The 9,666-nt window shown below is 42.0% G+C and overlaps 1 pseudogene; it reads right to left on the minus strand.

Annotated features, from left to right (window-relative positions):
* Nucleotides 1-5,303: 5,303 nt before the first annotated feature.
* Nucleotides 5,304-5,605, minus strand: LOC107510494 (annotated as a pseudogene).
* Nucleotides 5,606-9,666: the final 4,061 nt, after the last annotated feature.

Consider the following 9,666-nt stretch of genomic DNA (forward strand, 5'->3'; position numbering starts at 1 on the left):
GAGACACTGCAGGGATTCTTCGCCCAGGATAAGGGCCCATTGTATGGCTCCAGCCTGCTGGGAATGGGGCCTCACTCCCACAGCTGGGATAGAAAGGAGGCGGGAGGGAAGAAAAACAGAAAAGAACTAATGAGGGAGAGGAAAGAAAAGGGAGGGAACCTCAGGGTCTGTGGAAGGCAGGAACATAGTCTAGCCATGAGGCCAATCAGGAGTGAAGAGTCATTGGCTACGGGCAGGACAACAGGGTTCTAAATTGATCCTGTCCCTGTTTCACTTGCATGGTCACTTCTTTCTATCCCCTCTATAAAGCAAGCTTTAGCCTATTTACAGAGCTATGCAGAGGACCCAATGAGATAATGAATTGGAACCTGAGGAAGTTATCAAGCATGGCTCCTACAGGAGAGATACAGGGAGTCCATATGGGCCTCAAGAAAGATAGGAGTTCACAGGAGAGGAGTCTGAGGTCCACATTGAAGTCTACAGGGGAGATGTCTGGGATCCACATAGAATTTATGGGAGCTATCTTGTGGTTCATGTGGATCCTACAGGAGAAATGTTTGTGTTCCCATCTGATGATCACAGGTGACTTTTTTTCCAGTCAGAAGAATCAGAAGGGACTCCTATGTGGCTAACAACTGAGGCAGGAAAGGTGCCCAGGCCCAAAGTCAGAAGTTCATCTTTATCCCAGTGTATTATGCCTTCAGAATTTGGGTAAATAGAAGAGAACAATGCTTCAGTAGTGATAATCACTTAAACAAACTTTTATTCAACAAGCATTTGCTGATCACCTGTAAGAAACGGCATAGTACAGTGATTAAAAATATGAACCTAAAAGACAGACTGTATAAGTTTAAGGAAGGTACTTATCCTTATTGAACCTTAGTTTTCCACATATGTAAAATAAGGATGATGATAATAGGACCTGTGTCTTAAGAATTCCTGTGAGGATGAAGTGAATTAACATGTGTAGAAATGTGTAACACATGGGGCAGTGCCTGGTACACAATAAGTGTTTAATAGTGCTAGTTCATACTGTGTGCCAGGCTCTGGGAACATGTTTTTCTCATGGTGGAGGGTGGGAGTGAAAGAGCCTGAGCCAAATCACACAATAACACATTTAAAGCTTCTTCTCAAATGTGAATGTCACGTCAGCTCAAATGCCATTCACCAAAGCATGTCTTATGACTAATGCATGGGTGACAGGGAGACATGCTCCCTCTTGAGGATGCAAAACATGACAGAGGATGTTTAATCCTATTGCAGGGAGGGAGCAAGTAACTGGGAGCAGTAATCCAATCACCCACAGGACCAGCTCCAGGCTGCTTGTCTTTTCCTGCCCAACTAAGGCTGAATGAAGCATGTCCAACCAAGGGTTTCTGAGAGAATGTCTATGTTACAGGCCAGTAAACAACTGAAAAGAAAAGAGAACTAGCATTTACTGAACCCTTAATGTGTCTAGGAGAGATACCAAATCTCACAACTATCCTATGAATAAGTGCTTTTATCCATTTTGTAAATGAGGAAAGTGAGGTTCAGAGAGGTATAGTGATCTGCCCAAAGAAAAAGAAGAAGAATGGATGTATCTTAGAAATGAAAGAACCAGTATCTTTAAGTTGGGTTTCCCCAGAAGCAGACACTGAAATAAGGATATGAGTACAAATGGTGTATTTGAGAGATTATCACAGGAAGCACTAGTAGAGGATTGGAGGAAGTTGAAATAAAGAAATGAAAGGAAACCAATTCAAGGTACAATAATGAGCAGGTTACCATTGTGGGCAATGGGGTCTCCATCTTACTGGGGACCTCGAATATAGCACAGTTGTGCCACCAAAAGAATGAAGAAACTAAGGGGTGAGGGCTGTTCCTAGCACTTCCAGACTTCCTCGTGTGCCTTCTGAGCAGAGAAAGTCCTCAGGTAGAGAAAGCCCTCAGGCAGAAAAATCCCAGGGGCTAACACTTAGAAACCATCAGAAATAGCTAAGGGAGTATGGGAAGGGTACTATGTAGCAGCATCTACTACAACTAAGATCTAAATCCAAGTCTTGTCTGGCTCTCAAGCCACATCATGCTGCCTCCAAGGTGACCCATTAGTCCTGTGGAAATTTGCAATATGGAGTCTCCTTTCTTAAGAAAGAGCCTCCTGCTACCCCCACCATATTCCATGCTCCAGGTCTCATGAGATGCCAAGTTTCTGACACTTAATATACATACCTGATGCACAGCAATGAGTATACAGTGACATACATTTGTGCCTGCAAAGCCATGGCAATGTCAGAGCAGCTCGTCTAGTTCACTCAATACCCAGGTGGGCAACGCTAAAGCTCAGAAAGTTTACTGTAGACCTCCCCATACTGTGCCTCTATTCTGCACACCTCCTCCCCAACCACTCCACTCCCTGTGTTTGTCTTCTCTCTCCAACCAGACACCCATAGAATGGTAGAAAATATTTGCAAATCATATATCTCATCAGAGACTTGCATCTAAAATATATGAATTCTTATAACACAATAATAAAAATACAAATAATCCACTTTAAAGGGGGACAAAGGATCTGAATAGGAATTTCTCCAAAGATACACAGATGGCTGATAAGTTCATGAACACATGCTCAACATCATTAGTCATCAGAGAAATGCAAATCAAACCCATAATGAGATACCACTTCACATCCACTAGAATGGTTATAATCAAAAAGACAATAATATGTATTGACAGGAATATGGAGAAATTGAAACACTCATAATACTGCTGGTAGGAATGTAAAATGGTGCAGCCACTTTGGAAAACAGTCTGGCAGTTCCTCAGAAGTTAAACACAGAGTTACCATTTGACCTAACAATTCTACTTCTAGGTAGAATTATTTAAAAGTACTAACAAGAAAGTACAAGCTTAAAAGTACTGTTAGCTTAAAAAGTAGGGATCCCCAGGGCCACTTGAGTCTAAGGAACAAGGACAATTCCTGATCTCTACAATCTATTGCTGGTATATGAAGCCCTAGTCAACTGCCACCCTTCACCGCTTCCACTTCTACCAGTAGTGCCTTCAAAAGACCACTTGGAGGCACCCACGCCCACGGTAACTAACACTTGTAAAGTTAATTCTCCACCAAGCAAGTTGTTCTGCTGGCAGCTATAAGTGTGGGTGCTGGGTAGCCTGCTGGCCTACACACAGCTTCATCGCCACCACCCCTTGCAGCCTAGACAGCAGCTCTGAACATGCAACACCCACTGCTCATTTGTCAAGTTAAAATGGAAGTGCTCAGCGAAACCTGCTCCCTCTAACTGCCTAGAAGAAAAAATGCTCTTCACAAGTCCCAGCCTGGGCCTGGGCTTGGGCCTGGGCCTGGGCTTGGGCCTGGGCCTGGGATTGGACCTGGGCCTGGGCCAGGGCCTGGTAAACACTGACCTGGGGCACCAGCTGAGCCCCTGGATTCCAAGTCCACAGAACATGTTCCAGTCTTTGCCTGCCTGACCACTTAGATATATTGCAAAGCCAGTCTTGTTTTTACCTCCACTGTCTTTCTTCCCCCTCTACTACCTGATACCTTCTCTTTCCTGCCTCTTAAGTCCCCAGCTACCAGAGTGCCCAGTACTCTCAGAGCACTGACTTTGGTGTGATTTCTCTTCATTCAAGTCTCATCCCTAACTGGAACCCCAGATCTTTTTCCCGTGTTTGTTCCTCCTATTATGATCCTGCCTCCAAAAATGGCCGTATTATCAGAAATAAGACATGTTGATACCATGTGCCTCATGATATGATTCACTGACTACTGTATCATTTTTGCCAAAAAATGCGTAACCTCAAATCAAAACCACAATGAGATACCACCTCACACCTGTTAGAATGGCTATATCAACAAGTAATAACAAGTGTTGGAGAGATTGTAGGAGGAAAGTAACCCTCATAGACTGCTGGTAGAAATATAAACTGGTACAGCCACTGTAGAAAACAGTATGGAGTTTCCTTAGAAAATTAAGAATACTACCATATTACCCAGTAATCCATCTTCTGGGTGTCTACACCAAAAATTTGAAAACATTTAACCATAAAGATATATGCACTCCTGTGTTTATTGCAAGACATGGAAACAACCAAAATGTTCTTCGATAGAGATACAATAAAATGTTACTCAGCCATAAGAAAAGATAAAGTACTGCCATTTGCAACAATATAGATGAGTTTTGAGATTATCAGGCTAACCAAAATAAATCAGACAGAATAAGTCGAAACCACATGATTTCACTCATATGTGGAATATAAAACTGAAAGTAACAAATGAACAAGACAAATAAAAACTCATAGACACAGACAACAGTTTAGTGGTTACCAGAGGGAAAGGAGGAATAGAGAAGGCAGAAAAGGATAAAGGGTGTCAAATATATGATGACAGGAGATTTGATTTTGGGTGGGGAACACATAATGCAATATACAGATGATGTACTATCTTTTATATTATGTGTACACTTCAAATATCATGTTATAAACCAGTGTCACCCCAATAAATTTAAATTAAAAAATGCATAACAGCAGTCTAATTATGAGAAAACATCAGACAAACTAAATTTAAAAAACAACTCTTTCTTTATTTTTTGAGAGAGGACTCAATTGATTATTCTCAACCCAACTCCATCTTTCTTATAAGCTCCAACACTGCATAGAGCTGCCCCACCTACTGTCATAACAGTCCACCGCTGATCTTCCTTCCTCCCAACCCCTAGGAAGTGAAGGGACTAAACCACAAAGTCAAAAAGCTTGGGAAAACCCAAGGTCGGCTACCTTTCGAACAATAAAATAAACTATAAAAGTGTGATGCAGGCAGTGTTCCCTTGACAATGGCCAAATGCATAAATTCCTGGCTTCTTGGGCTCAGTCATCATCCAAGGTTAGTGAAGTGGTCAGCGATGCTGTGAGCAGGCTTCAATTTGTACATGTTTGTGGGACATCATCCATCATGCGAAGGGGCTCCAGTGTGACAGCCTGACCCTGCCTTGCCATTTCCTGCTCAAATGATCTCATTCCTGACTGCCCACCTCTCACCTCAAGGACTCTCTAGTTAACATCAGTTTTCTCATAGCTTGCCAACCCGTCAATGTTCTTCCTTATATCTGCAGCTGTGTAGGAATGACAAGACTCTATAAAAATGCCCATTATGTTACAATCGGGCTCAGCCTTTGGATAAGAATCCACTGAGCCGATGGCGGCATCAATAAACACTGCTTCTTGCTTATAGCCTCAGTATCCCATCTCTCTGTTCGAGAATCCCACAACACCAGCAGGTTGGTGATGTGTGATACCAATCTAGATCACGGTCCTGAAGCCCTTGCCACAGCTCGGGCTGGAGCAGCTTTGGCTTCATCCTCCATCTCATCTAGAAAAGGCCCCTAGGACACAGAGTAAGTGTAACCACAAACGGCTAACACCAGGGGCCCGATTCCCAGGCCCGTTATGATGTTTCTGGTCAGTCTGCTGCAGCAGCATCTTCTGCCACTGGGCGAGCTGCACCTGCTGCCTGAATTGCAGCTGCTTGGGAGTCAGTTTCTCCAAAGTCCAGTGGGGCTTTTCTCCTCTTAGCATGGTGAGGGTCACCAGCTCCAGAAGCCGCCATGCTGCCGTGCCGCCCTTTGCAGTCCCAGGTTGTGGGGCTTGCTGGGAATAGCAGCCCTTGGAAACATTCTCTTTTAAATATATGTATGAAGTTTAATTAGGAAGAAATGAGAATTTATTCAGATCAATTTATTTGAAGTCATATCCAAGAAAAAAAAAAAACAACTTCAAGAGCACTAATAACTTTGAGAAGTTCTTAAACTCTGTATATTCAAGTATATATTAAGTTCATACTTGGTTTATACAGAATTTATCCAATTCTAGCAAAGTTAGCATAATTTAAGTAAATCTCCTTGAGTTTTACACTCGCTCAAGTCTGAAAGTTTAGATTTGATTATAGCCATTGCAAAGTGATTATAAGCATACCTTGAAGATATTGCAGATTTGGTACCAGACAGACCACAAGCAAATATCACAATAAAGCGAGTCATGTGAATTCTTTGTGTTCCCAGTCATATAAAAGTTATGTTTACACTATCTTGTTATAACAATTCTCTTCTTATTATTTAAGCTTATAATGCCCTTTTCTTAGTAAGGGTTGCACTCCTTTGTTTCTATTTGTCTGATAGTCACCTTACTCCTAATTATGCATTTTTTTTTTTTTTTGTCATTTTGTTTTAGGTGAGCTGACCTCTTTCAGTATTTCCTGTAGAGCAGGCCTCGTAGTGGAGAATTCCCTCAATTTTTGTATGTCTGGAAAAGTTTTAATTTCTTTTTCATATCTAAAGGAGAGCGTACATTACTCTAGGCTGGTAGTTCCTTTCACTTAATAGTTTAAATATTTGATTTCATTCCTTTCTGGCTTGTAAGGTTTTTGCTGAGAAGTCCGAAGATAATCTAATAGGTTTTCCTTTATAACTTACCATTTTCTTCTCCCTGGCTGACCTGAGAATTCTGTCTTTGCCATTGATTTTTGATCATTTTAATACAATGTGTCTTGGTGAGGGCCTTTCGGGGTTGAGATAATTGGGTGTTCTGTTGACTTCTTGAAATCCAAGCTCCAGTTCCTTCCTTAGATTTGGGAAATTCTCATCCACTATTTGTCTGAAAATGCTTTCTAGTTCCTGCTCCTTTTCCTCACCTTTGGTAATGTCCCTTATTCTTATGTTTCCTCTCCTGATGGTATCAGCTAGTTCTTGAATTTCTCTTTCATTATTTTTCATTCTTTGGTTTCTCTCTTCTTCTTTCTGATTTATTTCTAGATTTCTGTCTTTGATATCACTGATCCTTTCCTCTATTTTGTCAACTCTATTTCCCCAGCTTGCTATTTCACTTCTCAACTCTTGCAGTGTGTTTTTTTAATCTCCAGAAGATCTATTTGGTTCTTTTGAGGATTTCAATCTCCTTACTCTGCTCATCTAGTTGTTTTTTCAGTTCCTGAAATTTTTGCTATGACTCGTTTCAAAATTCACTGAGCTTTTTCAGAAGTACCATCCTGAATTCTCTGTCATTTAAGTTGCATATATCTATGTCTGTAAGCTTATTTTCTGGAGATTTTTCTCTTTGTTTCTGAGATACTTTGTCACCTTGGTTGTTCATGGTGTTTAATGGACTATTTCTCCAGCTGAACATTAATGGAAATGTATTTTGCTTTTTTTCCAGAAAGATGATTTTTTATATAAAGGTCTCTCTTTAGCCTGTTACAAAGAAGGTGCTTTTCTTTTGCTTTCCAGTAAGTGGTGTCTAAGCCTCTTGGATCCCTGCTTTATATAAAGCTTTAAAAATGTCTTTTTTTTCCTCTTGTAGATATTTCACCAGGCTTGCTACCCTCAGTTTCAGTCCCTGTCAGTGTTAGCAACAGTTTTGGTAGCATTTTCTCATATTCCACTGGGGCTCCGCGGTGACTGGTCTCAGAAGGTATGGGGGAGGGGCCCTCTGGGTTGGGAGTTGGGCGCTGTGGCTCAGCCTTGGTTTTGCAACTGCAGTCGGTATAAATCAACCATTGTGTCTCTGCTGGCCACTTCTCTGCTTTCTGCCCTGATGACTGGGCCCTGCTACCAGCTGCCGGGAGCTACAGCTTTCTCAGGGAAGTCGCTGCTCCTTCTCCCCTCCCCCTTTTTATACAGGTATCTCCAGTGGCTGCGAGAGGCAGCTTCTTTATTTCTCCCCATCCACCACCCAATACCTGGGGTTCTGACCTGTGGTAGCTCTTATGCGCAGATCCCATGCTCAGACATGCTGGTGTGCAATTTAGGTGTTTTTTGTTGAGTTTTAGATGTTCAGTTTATTGTTGTTTCAAGGGGAGGGATCTGGGGATGTCTCTCACTCCAAAGATCTATTTTACTTATTTTAAGTGTACCGTTCAGTAGTGTTATGTATATTCACATTGTTTTGCAACAGATCTCCAGAACTTTTTCATCTTGTAAAACCGAAACTCTATACCCATATGTGGAAGAGAGACTGTTCCATGATGTGACTGCTGCCTGACTGCTGCTGGACCCATGTGCTAGATCCAGTTAGATCCCAGGCAGAACAGAGATTGCTTCCCATGAATCCCCTCAGAGACTACCTGACCCCTTCTCTATGCCAAATGTATTGGTTCTTAGAATAGGCCATTGTCCTTTCCCAGGCAAGTATGTAAGGCAGAGGTCCCAACCCCCAGGCTGTGGACCAGTACTGGTCTGTGACCTGTTAGGAACCGGGCTGCACAGCAGGAGGTGAGTAGCAGGCGGGCAAGCAAACTTCATCTGTATTTGTGGCCACTCCCCAGCGCTAGCATCGCCACCTCAATTCTACTTCAACTCATCAGTCATTAGATTCTCATAAGAGCACTGGTCTCTGGTGCCAAAAAGTTTTGAGACCACAGATGTAAGGCATTTTCCCCTTATCTAGGAGAAGATCATGTTGCAGTATCCCTATCCATTCTGCCCTGTCCTATATAACTACTTAAAGCCTGCCATGCAGCACGGAGGATATCCATGTTGTCTTTCCACTGCCCAAGATGAGCCTCATATGTAAGTTCTCATAAAAAACACATAATGTAATACTGGAGTTGTCAGTCTCCTCCAGTTTCTCAGCCCTGGGGAATTTCATGTGACACCATTAAACAACACTCCCCATTTATTTTTCAAAATGTTGCAAAGCAGTAAATTTAGTTTTCATGAAGATAACAATCCACTTTCCTTTTGCACTCATATTTCTATGGTTTAGTTATACTTTATTAAATTAGGTAATTATGATGAGTATAGAAAGCATTAACAAGTTTAGGATTGTGTTAGTCTGAGTCCTCAGAGAAGCTGACACCAAAATGGGATTCAATATATAAGATATGTAATAAGTAATGATCTGTTAGGGCAAATGAGAAGGGGAACCAGGAGAGCCTGGGAGAGCCATCAGACTATGTTACTAGGCCAACGCTGAGTAAAGGAGAGAGGGAAGAACGGGAGCTGGGTGGAAGCATCTTAGACTGCAGTGCAGTTCTGAGGAAAGCTCAGCAAGACCGCTTGGGAGTCCTCCAGCCAAAGCCACCTATCTTCCATCCATCTTTCAAGAGTTAGCCTGCTTTAATATCCCATTCGCACTTGTTCATTAGCCGGGAGCAGTCATGGGAGGAAATTAGACCTTGGCACAAATGCAGTGATGAACTTCAAAAGACAGCAGCTGGTTCCCTTGGTCAGTTATACTCCCTGAAATCAAAGATGTGAGAAGCCATTCTCATGGCCATCGCAGAAAACAAAACAGCTGGTTCTTGGTCTATCAGTTATGGATTTAGCTTGGCTACATGTAACAGAAAATTCAAACAATAGTTTAAACAAAATAGATTTTTTTTCTCATTTAATAAGAAGTCCAGAAATAAGTGAGTTGGCTCAGTGACTTTAAGATTGTGAGTTCTCTTCAATTCTCTTGGCCTTTCTTTCAGACTTTTGAAATGGCTTCTCAACTGCAGCTGTCATGGCTGCACTACAGGCAGCTGGAAGGAGGAAGAGCTACGGGCAGGACGGCATGCTAGCTGAGTCTGCACTGCCTTTTAATCAGCTTTCTTGAAAGCCCCACTTAACATTTTTCATTTACCTCTCATTGGCTTTAACCATAACATTGTCATTCCTATTTGGCAAGGAAGTG

Source organism: Rousettus aegyptiacus, unplaced genomic scaffold, assembly GCF_014176215.1.
Source record: "Rousettus aegyptiacus isolate mRouAeg1 unplaced genomic scaffold, mRouAeg1.p scaffold_m13_p_3, whole genome shotgun sequence".
In the NCBI taxonomy this organism is placed as follows: Eukaryota; Metazoa; Chordata; class Mammalia; order Chiroptera; family Pteropodidae; genus Rousettus; species Rousettus aegyptiacus.